The sequence below is a fragment of the Clarias gariepinus genome, chromosome 28 (assembly GCF_024256425.1).
Source record: "Clarias gariepinus isolate MV-2021 ecotype Netherlands chromosome 28, CGAR_prim_01v2, whole genome shotgun sequence".
NCBI classification, from domain to species: domain Eukaryota; kingdom Metazoa; phylum Chordata; class Actinopteri; order Siluriformes; family Clariidae; genus Clarias; species Clarias gariepinus.
In genome coordinates this window covers 12,145,274-12,159,312 of record NC_071127.1, presented here as the reverse complement: position 1 = coordinate 12,159,312, position 14,039 = coordinate 12,145,274, and the positions used below count along the sequence as shown (strand labels likewise).

Below are 14,039 nucleotides of genomic sequence, written 5' to 3'. Positions count from 1 at the left end.
CAATCCGTAAGCCAGACAGCAGTCATTCCCAATCCGTTATTGTGTGTGTGTGCATGTGTGTGTGTGTGTGTGTGTGTGTGTGAAAGTCGCCCTACAAGCCCTCCTCAATAACCCGCCCCCTCTGTTATTCCTGCTGTTATACCCCTATCTCACCTATACGGTTTGACTATGCAAAGACCAACGCGCGGAAAGATGGAAACCTAACCACAGCACCAAAACTCGCGGTGAATCGCGGTGAATCATGATGAACCGTACTTACAGCCACCGCCGAAACCACGTAGGTGAGATAGGGGTATTAGTAGTAAACAGATTATGGGCCAAACTTCGCTGAGTGATGATGGTAGAATAATTATAAAGGTCTTGACTAAAACAACATGCATGAGGAATCACAAAGGAGTTTTCATTTTCTGCAATGGAAAAGTACTCGAACTAGTTACTTTTATCGGAAAGTAACACTGTAATGTAACTGATTACCTTTTAATGACAGTAATTTTGTAATGTAATTAGTTACTTTAAAAAGTAACGTCCCCCAACTCTGGTCTAGATTTATGTAGATTTTACAAACCTCAACATTTCCATAGCTTCTGCTTTGAGAGATCTGAGAGGTAATGAAATAATTCAACCTGGAAGCATGGCATGTTTAATTAGGCATTGCAAAATCAACAGGGTGAGATATCTCGCAAAAATGGACACTGATGTATGCAATAGTTGGTAAAAGTCAGACAGTTTAAAGTAAACAGAAGGCAGTAACAGCAGGAGGATAAACTACACTAAAACAAATGTTGGTGAAATGAGCAACCATCCTTTAGGTCTAGTGTTCACATGAGGATCTGAGCCAAGAAGGATATGTACACAGTGCACAGATGAATCTACATTAGACCGAATCAATAAGCATTGTTTTTCATTTAGTGGCTTCTGTTGTTTAAGTATTGGGAATCATAAATCGTAATGTATGTACGATTTAAGAAGAACAACATGAAAAAAAGGAGTCTCTCTGCAGGAGTGATAAATTCCATACATGGTGCTTAGTTTCTGTTTTATGAAGTTTGTTTGGATTATACATTTCCTTTGTCGATGAATACAAGTAAATGTAATGCAATGTTATTGTGATGGGCAACTTGTGTTTTAGGCCATGGTAGAGTTGTTTGTGCCTTAAGGGCTGGTTCACGAAACACTAATGGTAAAAAAGCTCAAATGAGAATAATTAAACTGATTTTATTGACCAGTCTTTACAACCATGTTGAGAAGAAAAGCATCGCACAATGCACAACACACTGAAACATGATGTAAATTATCTTTAACAGCTGAAGGCCACACTAGGTTATGCTCATAGAATGAACACAGCGTCTCTGTCCAGGTTCAATAAACTTACAAGACAGGACAGATGGATGGATGGATGAATTATAGACGTCTCCAACTTATTGGACTACTTATTTCTGTAATGGATTTGTTAATTTTATAATTTTGCTATGAGGGATGTTCTTTCATAAGTGAGCTAAGGAAACAATTTGGCCGACCCCTGGCAGAAATCATGCCTCTAATTCTTGCTTGCCAAAAAAGACCTAAGAAGATGACCTATTATATAAAATTATTAGCTAATATTATCTTTTTTTAATTACTTTTATTACTATCCTGCTTATTCATCTTTCCATCTTATTCCCTTCCTATGCTTCTCTGACAGATAAAGTCTTCTTAATTTTAAATAATACTATATGCATGACAATTTATGCAAGGCACATGGATACTAATGGGATGTGAAGGCTTTTAAAGTGCTCAAAGAGTTTCAGATTTCATATTTTTATTAATCCATGTGATCAGCTTTTAGGGTCACTATTAACGACTGAAGCCCTAGGCAATGTCCTGACTTCCTCGTAGTGTAGTTATAAGTGGTTATGTTCCGTATGAGGGATGGGGCTTAATTTGCATGAAATTGAAGAAAATAGCTCTTGCTTGTTAGAATTCATGGAAATATTTCATTTCAGGCTGACATTATAGCACCTTCCTGGGACTCATTTAAGCTTTGGACATTTCTTCTGATTTCAAATGCATTAGTAAAGTCACATTTAGCAATTTATGTAAAGAGCACATGTGATTTTCTATTATAATGTCTGTTGCTAAACATAGTTGTGACTGTACTGTACACTGCAGAAAAAGTACAAGTAAATGGCTTCAGTTAAAGAGATGATAGCCATGTGAGATCCAACTCGAAGGACCTTTTTGCTCTTTACGACGGGCGTTCAAGTCAAACTGGGATGCACTGGCAGACTGATCTGAGCGGTGCAGAAGGTAGCAGAGTGCTGTCGCAAGGTCTTTGAAAGCTGCTTCCTCCATGGTTAAGCCTTTCCAGAGCACTCTGAGTCTGCAGGCATCTCAGTTTCCCCTTTTATAGCCTATTTATGACAACGAGATGGAAAGCGATAATCTGCATTCAGCCCTGGTGAGTGAGTTAGGGTGCCCTGTCCCTTCACTGTATGTAGAGGAGCTGTCCATGGTGCTAAGTACAAGCTGTGTTGAACTATTTTGGTTCAAGCGCGAAGCTGTCCAATGTTAAGATGCACTGGCTATCAGCTCAAACATAGAAATGGCTTGGAGCGAGGTCAGGGCTGTACAAGGGATGCGGCAATAATAAGTGAATGATTGTGTGTACAGTTTTTACAGCCAGATATGTTCCTTCCACAAGGTGGTGACAAGTTATCCTTAAATTTTCAAAGATTTCGACTTTCCAAATGATTTTCAAATGATTTCGGTCATTTAGTTCCACTCACTAAATGATCATATGATCTTGATCTTCGGGCCAACGGTCATTATTCAAGAATGTACGGCCTTCATTGTCATCTTTTCACCATTCAAATGTTTAAAGTACAAAAAGTAGCTCAGCTAACGATTAAGTTTTATCTTAAAATTCACTCAAACCAATTCAGCGCTGTTATTTCAGCTGTGAAAATATGAACTAATCCCAGTATGTTTTTACAGTTTAGAATTTCTAATTAAAATATATTGGTGCAGATGTTTGTTTAAATTGGGCAAGAAGCTTATTAGAAATCTTATTTAAAATAGATTATTAAACCTGGCACATAACTGTTCATAACATCGCTTTGAATGAGTTTATTGTGTAGGTTAAACTTCAGGCAGATGAAATCTGGCACAAAGCTGCTCATGAGTTCACTTCTAGTAAACATTTTAATTTACACTTCCAGCTAATACCTAAGTACCGCCAAAGTTTCATTTAATTCTGCCCAGACAGTTTTGCGTGTTACTGTGACAAAATCTGTCTGGACAGACATACAGACAACATTTTCAGGTCCTCTAATGCATGACACGTAAATATATCATTGACAGAGCGAGTTATGATCAATGTACATACAAAACCTTACTTTTATTTATATACATAAAAAATCACTGTTACTAATTACACTACACAAGTTTCTAGTGTGCCAAAGGCTAGAAAAGTTATCTTCCCCCCATTTTTGTAATCTATATTAAAACACACACACAAACAAACAAGTAGACCTTAAAAAGTTGAATATGACTTTTGTTCAGAAATCTTTTCCTCCACATAGCGCTATGAGTGATTGTTCTGCGGCTGTTGTAGATATTTCAGGTCAGAAGCACTTTCCCACAAACACAGCTCTGTTTTAAATGTCCCAATAAGAATTTTTTATTAGCGCGCTGTTTATTATTTATAGAATCTGTAGTTACTTTATGCCATCTAGCAACACTGCTGAACTGATTATTTATTATATTTTATTTTCATATGTGTGTGTGTGTGTGCGTGTAGTAAACAGCGTGAAGGGATTATAATATGAGTTGGCAGACAAATCAGCTACTACTTCTGTTTATTCAATAATTCTGGCCTATTTCAACATTGCTTAAAGTTCAGTGTTTTAAACGCCCATATGTCTGCACCATCTGCCTGCAGAAATCCTGACATTCCATGTACATCAGCAAAAAACTACAGACTCAACAATCTGGCCACATGCAACACATTCGCTCAAAATATAGTTGAATTTTTTAATAAAGAAAAAAAGAAAAAAGGACGAATTGTTGGTATATTCCATTATTGTTGGGTTAAAGTCATTTTATAATTTCTTCACCTAAAATTAATTAACCTAAATTAAAATACATTCTTTTCTTCCATACAGCCTTTTATTAGCTTTGCATGTCTCAAAATAATAATAATAATAATATATTTATGTGAGTGATATATCCATGCTCACTCAAAATGCCCCAAGCTTCGAAAAATTAATTTGTATTAATATTTTATTTAATATTTCATGCAATTTTATTAACAGAAGGAAATAAATGAAAAATGTATTCTTAAACCTTAAATATACTGTAGTTCAAAGTAAGGCTTGGATGTGGCAGTGGGTATCGTCAGTCTCTACCCTGTAGGCCTGGCATTGTATTCCCTATAAATATTTAGCTTTGTTGAGACTACATGGAAATTGCCCCGTGTGCCAGGATTCTAGCCCTCGCACCATACCACAGCAGCTGTGCTGCAGGTGAAAGGCTTAACAAATACCTATATTCATTCAGGCTGTAGCCTCCATGATCTGTAGTCCATTAGGTGTTGCCAGTGCAGCTCTCAGTTCATTGCAGGCCACATTTTAGCATGCACACACTGGTCCTGATCTTTGACATGGACTTTTCTGCTCTCGTTTTTTTTTCCTGAGCAGGTAAGGGCTTAACCTTGCTGCTATAGGCAATTTCTTAAATGACCTGGAATTTTGAGCTGCTTAGTGGGGTCAAATTTGCCCTAAGAGTGGGGATGGATGGGTTGTGTGTGTGTATATATATATATATATATATATATATATATATGTGTGTGTGTGTGTGTGTGTGTGTGTGTATTTTCCGCTGGGGATGACTGCCTTAATCTGCCACCTAATACTCCCAGACACATCTAAGAAGCTTAACCACACACACACCCTATAATAAAAAGTGCAGTGATAAATATGGTACCATCCAAAACTCTGTGTTGAGTATCACTACTTTTTATAATAATAATTTATTTACATATTTATTGCATCATTTGTTGTCTGGCTGTTCATTTACTTACACATTATCTCATGCAAACTTGGTGTGACGTTGGAATATTTTTTTTACCTTTTTATTTTAAATCATAATAGAATACCCACACAAACCATTCTTTACAAAACAAACTTTCGGCATTGACACAAATCTGTCCCAATCAGAGCGCACCTCGATGCTGTGCCTGTCCCAATTATCAACACTACTGTCTGGCGCTCTAAAACCTTCGACGGGAAATCAAATTGTCGCAAAGTCTCGCCGCTTAAAGATGGGTGTACAACCAGTTGCAACCTGTTACATCATCACGCGCCGCTCACATCTGTATTCCGACCTCAGACATAAGTGCAGACTTGCGTGCTATTTAAAAAGTTGCACAGGTAGGTTGGTGCTTGTCTAAAACTGGTGTGTGTCTGAGTTATGCGTCATTCTGAGCTGGAGGTTAAGCAATTTTTTTTTCTATATTCTATAAAAGAAAGTAAATAAATAAAAACAATTAATTTAACCATAACATGTCATGCTAAATGTATGGTTTACTGTATAATGAGCTCCTTAAGCAGCGTAAGAGAAGAAAAAAGTGCATCAAAGAGACCTAGGTGAGAGCATATCTGGGTCAGTGTAAGAAGAGACATTGCTAAGCAAGTGCTTTAATGTTGCTTTATTTCTCTGTACATTAAATCAACAAATACACTCTAAAAAATAAAACTGTGCTGTACTCAATTTTTTTGGTGAAACATTTTTACACTTAAAAATATTGAGTAAATATAAAAAAATATAAAAATCATGTAAAATATACTTCATGAATTGAGTACAAGTCAGTAAAAAAATTAAGTAGACCTGAATAACTATATTTAGTACAATGATGTACAAAATTGAGTAAATGTAATGAAAATTAGAAGTTAATGAAAAGTGAAAATTAGTAGATATAATTGAAATGGAAGGTAGAAGATACTGAAAATTATACTATTATTTAATAAACAAATGTGCTACATTTACTAAATATTTAACTGAATGAAAGAAACAATACACACATTTTCATTTTAATTAAACATTTATTTGGCAAATTTGACAAGACATGAAATCTAAACTCAACCTGGTTTACTTTGCAAATGACATGTAACAAGATCATAAACAAAGAGCTGAATTTATGTTATTAGTAAACAGTTTCAGAAACAATACTCCTGTCACAAGTATTATACAGTTAACACATGGAAAGTAAACTTTTGTATTAGAATCTAATGAGTCACATTTTACATCTGAAAGATTGCACACCTTCACACTTCAGTTTCCTGCAAACTGTGGGATCCATACAAATGTGTGTGCAGACCTTCTCAGGTCTTAAAGAAGCAATGACAGTCTAAATGGACAGGACACTAAATATCCATGACCAACAGTACCATGCTTCACTCGATAATGATCAAAATTCCTTTTGATGATACGACAAATGTGCAGAGCTTACACCGCCATCCCATAATGCTGGCACCTGAAAAAGGAACAATAGTATACAAGTAAGTACAAGTGTGACTGTTAATATAAAGTCTACCAGACTGGTAAAATAGTACTTCTGTTCAAATACATACTTTTTGGACTAATAGTCTATTTCTATCTTTGATTCAATGGTTAATCATTTAATACTTCTGTAACATTTAAAAAAGTTGACATTTACCTCCTGTTTTATCTCCATTCAACTTCTCTTCATTAGTGGTGTTGGTGCTGTGAAAGAGGTATAGAAAATATATAACATGTTTCACACAAATACACACACAAAATCAATCAGTTTTAGGTTCTCTTACTTACATATCAGAACATACATAATGTTTCACTTCAATATTTTAATTTCTTATTACTTTCTCCCAATTCTAATTCTGAGAGAAATGTTGTATTTTCACTAAATCTTTATATTTCATAGCTTTAGTTATTAGTACAGTACTTAGCACATTTATTTGATAACATCTGCTGCTGCTGCTTGCTTAGTGTTTAATCATGTTAAAAATAGTCATATACAGTAACGGATAAAACAGAACCAGTACACTGCACCTCATTTCTGCTGTTTAAACCGGATTTGTTCTGAGTTTCTTCCTTAAAGTGTCGGAGTGACCGAGCAGACTCGCGGTTCAGTGTGTGAGGTGGACCGGTACACGTGCTAGTTTTATATCCTCTCCACAGTGGCGGTAGGCTAAATCACCGCATTTGGCGGGAGAAATTCAAATATTGCGGCACAACCGCCGCCGTTTACACCGGGAAACCCGGAAAAAACCCGGACATGCACGCGCTGCTGCTCGGTGTTAAATCTCTCCTTTTACACCAGATTTCAAGTGTCTGTATTAAACGCGCTTTAGCTGAGCAGTTTGGTGGTTGGAACAAACAAGCTAAATCACACTGAACCCCAGGACTGGCCTGTTGCTAGCTATCGTTAGCTCTGGAGCTCGGCTGTGGCAGGATTCAGAACAGTAACTCACACCCTATAAAGTTGTGTGTGCAGGCATTATTACAGTAACTTGTGTTAGCTGTTTACTCACCAGGATTTGTAAGGAATGTTCCAGGTGCTTCATGTCCATTCTCACATCCTCACAGCCTTCTTGTCTCTGATGTTACACCAGACTTCCCATGAGCACTTGCACAGGGAAATTTACTCAATTATTTAAGTTTTTGTTGTTAAAAATAAAGAATATTGAGTTGGAATAATTTATAATTGTAGTTTTTGAAACTAATCAGTACAATTACTCCATTAACAGATATTTTGATTGAAATGTATAAAAAAAATATTAAGTGCATGTTAAAAATATAAATAAGTTAGTCAAATACTGATTTTTACTAGTGAAGTAAACTTAAATTATAGTGTAAATTTAAGACAAAATGAATAATTGTTTTTTTAGGCATTTATTTTGATTTGTCTAACTCAAACAATCATGTATGTGACTTTTAGAGATTTTATTAAGGTAACATAACTTTTTTATAACTGTGAAATTTACAAGGCCACAGAATCATTTTTTAGAGTGTAATAATTACAGTAAAACAATGGAAAATCACTTAACGTGCTTGTGTAAGATTATTGCTTACAAGGAATCACTCTTATTTATATATATATATCACTCTTACATTATGATTGGTTAGAATGATATAGCTAGAAGGCAAACTTCACACATTGTATATTTTTGGACCCATTTATCTCAATCTTTAGAACTTATTAAGTACTGTGAAAAAGTATTTTTTCCCTTTCTATTTTTTCTGATTTAGATTTTTTGCATATTTGCACTCTTAAATGGTTCAGTACAACACATTTTAATATAACCCAAGTAAGTACAAAATGCAGTTTTTAAATGAGGATTCTATTTATGAAGAGAAAAAGCTGTCCAAACTTTCCTGGTCCTAGTGAAAAAGTAATTGCTCCCCTTGCTAAATCATGAATAAACTATGATTAATCTTTTCAACTGTTTCCAACTACTGACGCCCATCTTGGACGTTCATTGCAAACTTTTGCACTGTGCATACTTTGCACAATGATCTGCAAAATAATAATCATTTGCACAATCATTTGCACAATTTGCACAAACCATTGCAGCTTTGCACACACACTGCAGACTTTATTATTTTTTTTATTACATATATACTGGATTTTTACCAAACACTTGTGTAATTACTAAACACTACGTCGGTGTATATATACACTCATTTCATACTTTTTCATATTTTTGTAGATTCTGGCTTAATCTTATGTTTGATTTATATACTTTGTTATATACCTATATTCTTTTTATTCTCATATTTATTTTTATTATTACATTCTATTTTATGCTCATTTTTTTTTTTATTAGCAATGGCATTCATTAGGGGGACAGGAAAGAAAGAACTTCATTGTACAGTTCTTTACTGTACAATGTTTCTTTACTGTGCATATGACAATAAAACTTAAAACTTATTCTTTTTGGAAAGCTGAGTTAAATTTTACTTGCCACACCCAGCTGTGATGACTCCCAGACCTGTAAAATTAAGAAATCACATAAATAGTACCTGTCTGACAAAGTGAAGCACCCTACAAAAAGGTTTTTTTTAAAAAAAGCAACACAATCTTTAAAATTTCAAGAACAGATGAGACACAAATAATTAATAATAAATGTGGTTCATTCATGATTTAGCACAAATTTACTTTAAGAATGAATTGACTTTTCCATATATGGTCAGGTAGGTTTTTTTTTTTTTTTTTTACCCTTAATGAATGAAAGCATTATTTCATTCATTAAGGGTAAAAAACTCAGGTTATCCTTGCGACATAAGATTTGCTTTGATGATGTCATTCATGAAATAAATTTAAAGAAATAAAAAGGGGGCAAAGAAGGGGGGGAATACTTTTTCATGGCACTTTTTATGTAATTAAAATGATAAAGATCTTTTATGATCTTTAATACCTTTAATGATCTGTAAAATGTTTAATTTAATTTTTTTGCCAACTTTCTGCCTTATAATTAACTATAAGAATTCATTCTTATCTACAGTATGATTTGTTAGAATCCTAAAGCTTGAAGGCAAAACTTAACCATTATGTTTTTAGCACAGTATTTACTAATGATTGAATCTCAGCATCAGTCCGTACCACATCTGTATTAATATATAATTTTAAATACGATTGCAATCAATGATGATTCTTTTAATGGTGTAAATAAGGTTATGTACTTCCAATACTAGAGAATGAAGACAGGACTTAATTGGTTCTGTTTTTAGTGCAGTTTAGGACAGTTTAAATCACATCATTAAAAAATATACTCAATACTTATTTAATTTTAGTGTCAGTGTAGGTCTAAAAACATTTAAGTTTCGTTGTGTTTAAATGAGATTGTTGGTAATGGCGAGGATTTTTGCTGTAGTTAGAGTTGTCTTAGAATTAAAGAATGACCTGCGATAATTGAGAACTTTATAACATTCGTCACATAGAGGACACTGGATGAGACAGCAGAGACATTGCTTATCTCAGGCACAAATTTTTCCACGGATTTAATTACGCTCTATGCTTAAAGTGAACTGTAAGCATGGCAGATTAGTGCTTGGTCAGCGTACCTTTTAAACTGTTAGCACATTACAATTGTCGAGCACACTGATTTATGAATTGGACATCAATAGCCTACACGCTGCACACATTACAGTGTCTATTTATATTAAATACTGTCTACTGCGATACACCAGAGGGAAAATGAAGCAAATAGCCTGTAATATGTATTAATTTTTCATGCATAATGAAATAAATGATAATGGATCATAATTGGGTTACATTAACAGTGAAATGGATGACAGCCAAAAAATTTTTCACAGAAAGGAAAATTATAAAAAGGGGCGAAAAAATTGGAATTGGGTGTGATAATTGGTCTAAACAATGTGATAACCAAAATCCCTTTTCAAATTTGTAATTTTATTTGTTTTAATTATTGTTCATGTTTGGGAGGCTAATAAACCCTGTTTAATTGCCCTGTTTATAATATGTGCCCAATTATTTTTATTTCAAAGTGTCATAAGGATGAGCTAAAATGGGCAATATTATCTGCTCACTTTCTTTAGCTGGAAGTTGCATTTAGTGATAAATTGATGCATTTACGTATTGACATTTACAATATCTATTATTTTCAAATGAAGCACCATATATGATATATTATTGTTGTTAATATATTACCGTTTTGCGTTTGCAGTGTCAACAGGCAACATCATAAGTTTATTTGTTCATATATTTGCCTGTACATAACAGGTGTTACCGGATTCCAGTAGGGGGCACACCTGCAAATTAGGCCAGACAGTTTTGCATAAAGTAAACAAACATGACAACAGATAAGGACCTTTATTTTTTCTGGGTGATGCTAAGATCAAGGAGGAACATTAACAGAAATAAAAGGACTTATCTCCCGTAAAGTGTTTTGACAAGCATATTTATCACTATGCAGGAGTAAAGATACAGTATCTCATACAGGTGGAGGTAATTGCAGACCTAATTACAACTTCTACTTAAAGTTATCCTCGATTTTTGATCAAATCTGATCTGTAAAATTAAATAATAATAAAAAAATCTAATAAAGGTTTTGGAGTGGCCTACAGTAGTCAAAGTTCAGACTTAAATTTAATTGAGATGCTTTAGCATGACCTTAAACAGGCTGTACAGTACATTCTTGAAAACCCTCGAATGTGACTGAATTAAAAATATTATGCAAAGAAGAGTGGGACAAAATTCCTCCACAACAATGTGAAAGACTTAATGCCAGTTATCTCAAAGGCTTGTTGCCATCAAGCGTGGCACAACCAGTTTTAGGGGCAATTACTTTTTCACATAGGGCCTGGTAAGTTTGGACAACTTATTTTGTCTCAATAAATGAAATCATCATTTAAAACCTGCATTTTGTATTTACTCATACTGGGGTAAAAATAGGGGAAAATGCAGCAAATACTTTTATGAGACTGCATGCTCCATGAGAGTAATAAACATGGATTACACTAAACAGTAGGTCTACTCTACGTTCTGATTGTGCACCTTGTGTAAATGTTCTACATGGTGAAAAAATTATTAATAGGTGTGCGTAGACAAATTTTTATTTTATATCCTGAGCTGGAAAGGTTAGAAAAAGGTTTTTTACAGTGATGGAAATCACAACACTGCATTAAGTTATTATATTTATTTTGGGGCTTTTATAGTTATTAGCTTGTATGACTCGCCTTTTAATGTTAAATTCAAACCTCAAGCCTGTAAGTGGGCAGCTAATGGCCTCTGATAGGGGAAAGTTCCAAAATAAATAGACCCAATGGCAGCTAAAATTATCTATTATTTTATAATATAAAATAATTTCAGTCATGGCCATGAGATTTATTTTAGGATTGAACGGGTCCTGGCCGTATGTATAATACCAGTCAACAGTTTGGACAAAAGTTTGGATTTATTTAGAACTACAACAATACTGGATAACTATGGAAAAACTAGGGAATAAAACATATGGAATTAAGTTATTAAGTAACAACAACAGTTGTTATTTTAAGACATGAAGGTCAGTGTTCTAAAACAGTTCTTGCAACTACAGTATTGTCAATGATAAACCTGGCTCTCATGAAGACCATCCCAGGAAAGCAAGACCAATAAAAAAAAAAAATCAACAAATAACAAACAGTACCTTAGATTAAAGCCCTTATGAAGGCTTTACACAGCATTTTGGATGTCTTTAGAATTGTTGTACAACGTATAAAAAAATAAAAATCAGGAAAGGCAATAGAATTAGGAGGTGTCTAAACTTTTGAATGGTAGCTTATATGGCATTTTGTTTGTTTTAGTATTTTTTTAAATAATGTGTTATGTGGATAGACTTTAAAGAGTTAATATCATGCATTTTCCTATTATAAAAAGTTTCCATATAAGCGAAAAAAATTTATATACTGTAGTTTAGTGATAACAGGATAGCAAGGGTTTATCTTTGTTGTCTCTGTTACATGTACTGTAATAGGAACACCTATACACCTGCTCATGCATGAAAGTGTCCAAGCACCACAATGCATTTAATCTTCAGTTAACATTAGAAGGAGGAAATCGTGATCTCGGTCAGTTCAACAGTATATATATATATATATATATATATATATATATATATATATATATATATATATATATATATATATATATTATATATATTATATATATTTTGGTTTGTTAGAAGGCTGGGGTCAGTGCACAGGGTCAGCCATGACACCGTTCCCCTAGAGCAGATAGAGTTAAGAACCATGGTCAAAGGCCTAGTAGATTCAGCTTGTCAGTGCCTGGGCGTAATCCCTGACCTTCCAATCAGTAACCCAGAGAGTTAACCTTTGAGCCAGCACTGCTCTTATTTCAGGCTTTGTTGCTCTTTTTTGATGTGTTAGTCGGCACAATCTCAGCAAAAAGTTTGCACAGAATGCTGAAAGAAAAAAAAAATGCTACACAGAAGATTGTAGCTAGTTTGGAGTCAGTGCTCAATTTCGAACCAGTTCTTTGTTTTCAGACAGCCAAACACGTGCCCTCAGACAGAAAATCCAGTTCCAAGGTGGCACCAACACTTTGCTAGTCTAGGACAAAGAACTGTTTTTATCAGAGTTTGGGACTGGGATTATCATTACCAACTAAAGGTTTGTGACCGCCATCTTTGAAAAATGGACTCAATAAGTAATAGGCAACTCAAAAGCTTTCCAGGAAAACTGCTCGCAAAGCCATGTTGAAGTTCGACCATCTTTGTTATTGTGCTTGCCTTGCATTTTTTTTGTGCCACTAGTATTGCCGCCAGCATTGTTGCTAGCACTGCCGCTAGCACTAGCATTCCCACTATAATTGCTGCTAGCATTGCCACTAGTGCTAGCTTTCTAACTATCATTGCTGGTAGCATTAGCATTCCCTCTATCATTGCCACTAGCATTAACATTCCCACTATCATTGCTGTTAGCCTTGCCCCCAGTGCTAGCATTCCCACTGTAGCTAGCATTGTTAGGAAAGTAGAGACGTACACGGACATATACAGTGACGTAATGACCTAATTCTCTAGCCCATGGAAAAACAATGCCAGTTCTTAGAAGGCTTGCTGTTAAACCAGTACTAGCACTAGACATGATCTGTTCAAGCTGCTGCACAGCTTCTCAATCAGACTCAGCTGTCTGCCTTCTTTTGCATGTATGATATAGCACATGCAAAAGAATATAGATGATGCAAGCCTGAAAATGGCTATTATTAAGCTTAAGGACACTGGAGGGTAAACGTGTCCCTGTTGCTTAGAAAACAGATGCATGTCAGAATTCAAACAGGTGATGTTCTAGGACTTATTTTAGTTGCACAGAGCAGAAACTCTGATGTGTGGCATTCATAGCCGAAGCGCTTTCAGCTCCGAGAGCTCCTTTTTTTGCCCTCCTTTTCTAAATCTATGAAAAGATGTAATCAGTAATAATAATAAAAAAAAAAAAAACGAGGCTGTACGCTGTTCAGTGGACTTTCTGAACTATTGAGGATAAGCAGAAGGATTTTTTTTTTTACA

The 14,039-nt window shown here is 34.7% G+C and overlaps 1 protein-coding gene and 1 long non-coding RNA gene across 9 annotated transcripts in view; one reads left to right on the top strand and one right to left on the bottom strand.

Annotated features, from left to right (window-relative positions):
- The window catches only part of adgrb2 (adhesion G protein-coupled receptor B2), a 450,506-nt gene that overhangs the window by 299,597 nt on the left and 136,870 nt on the right, over positions 1-14,039 (top strand). The gene's annotated exons all lie outside the window — the stretch shown is intronic.
- LOC128515816 (uncharacterized) lies at positions 6,435-7,635 on the bottom strand. The gene is made up of 3 exons (XR_008356710.1): positions 7,548-7,635; positions 6,695-6,741; positions 6,435-6,511 (listed from the first exon to the last, which is right to left on the bottom strand). It is a non-coding gene; the product is annotated as an uncharacterized LOC128515816 (long non-coding RNA).